The sequence below is a fragment of the Octopus sinensis genome, linkage group LG27 (assembly GCF_006345805.1).
Source record: "Octopus sinensis linkage group LG27, ASM634580v1, whole genome shotgun sequence".
NCBI classification, from domain to species: Eukaryota; Metazoa; Mollusca; class Cephalopoda; order Octopoda; family Octopodidae; genus Octopus; species Octopus sinensis.
This window is the reverse complement of record NC_043023.1, coordinates 8,867,882-8,869,699: the sequence shown is the minus strand read 5'-3', so window position 1 is coordinate 8,869,699 and position 1,818 is coordinate 8,867,882.

Below are 1,818 nucleotides of genomic sequence, written 5' to 3'. Positions count from 1 at the left end.
GAAACAAAGTTGTTTCTCCATTTTCTTATTTGTATTATATATATATATTTAAATAGGTGAATGAATTATCCTATGTTTATCGTCAGCATGGAAAATTCGTTTAACCGAAACCTGGGTAGCAAATTCACGTAAGAAACACGGTTGAAGCGACCTGTCCAAGGGTAGAAACTCCGGGTTCATGTGGAGAAATTTGTGTGTTGTATATGAATAAATGAAAGAATGGAGTCGAACGAAGATGTTAACGAAATTCCTTTACTCTCGACATATGTTTCCTATCTTTCCTGCTGAGACGATTGCATAATGCACCCTTTATTCCTTTGGAATGAAAACATGTTGTCTTAGAAACATATGTCGAGAGTAAAGGAATTTTGTTAACATCTTCGTTCAACTCCATTCTTTCATTTATATATATATATATATATATATGTAGGTCCCGGGTTGATCCGGGGTTAACCATAGTAAATAAGGTACTCAATACATAGCAGAGTAAAATTAATTTATTATATAGAAGGAGCTTCTACAGGACTAGAACTGTTTCATTCAAAGAAATCTTCAGGAAGCTCATATATATATATATATATATATATATATATAATATATGTATGTTGGAATCCGTGGAAAAGTTCTAAACTGGATTAAGTATTTCCTGGCGAATAGAATACAACATGTTGTAGTTGATGGAGTCCACTCAAGCCTAGCAAAAGTCACCAGCAGTGGCCCCCAGGGGACTCTCTTGGGTCCGCTACTCTTCATAATTTACATAAACTACCTTTCCAGTGTCGTACATTACTGCAAAGTGAAAATATTTGCTGATGACACTAAGCTCCAACAAATCGTCAATGAAGAGGCAGACCGAACTCAACTCCAATCTGATCTATATGCTGTGAGTCAATGGGCAGACAGAAACAAATTGCAACTGAACGAGAGAAAATATGAGCTGATGCATTTTGGAAGAAATTCCTCACTATAACAGCCATACTCTCTTCCTTCAGGGGAACCGCTCACAGCCTCTAACAATATCTGAGACCTGGGTGTAATTGTTGATGACGATCTCAGTTGGAGTGCACACATCAACAAGAAGGTCGATATAGCTCGTAGGATGAGTTCCTGGATTTTAAGAACTTTCCAGTCCAGAGAACAAGGTGTCATCATACCACTTTTCTCCTCCTTCGTACGGCCACACCTCGAATACTGCTGCCCACTGTGGTCTCCCCATACAAGACAAAACATCTCGAGGATTGAATCACCCCAGAAGGCATTCACTAAACGAATTGAAGGTATGACTGCTCTCGATTATTGGAACCGCCTTAAAGCCTTGAAACTCTACTCTCACCAGCGTTGCCGTGAACGGTACATCATTTGTACGATGTGGAGAATCTACCGCCAACTTTGCCCAAACGACCTGAGCATTACTTTCAAGGTTCATCCAAGACTGGGACCACGGGCCATACGTCCCCTGCCCAATTCAAGATCACAGCATACATGTACACTGCAACATAATTTCTTTTCGTCAACAGGCCCTGCCCTATTTAACATTGTCCCGAAAGGGATCAAAGAGGAAAAGGATCCCATCAACTTTAAACGGAGTCTGGATAGATTCCTTCAAGGAATACCAGATAAGCCACCCATAATTGAATACAACTCACCCAACAAAAACTCACTACTTGAATGGACCATTAACAAAACTTGACTTAAACAGGATTCAAATAATCCTATCAGGCGGTGCTATTAAGTTAGACATGGCCTGGACCAATCTTTGGTCGAAACATATCTAAGTTATCTCTAAGTTATATATATATATTATATATATATATATAT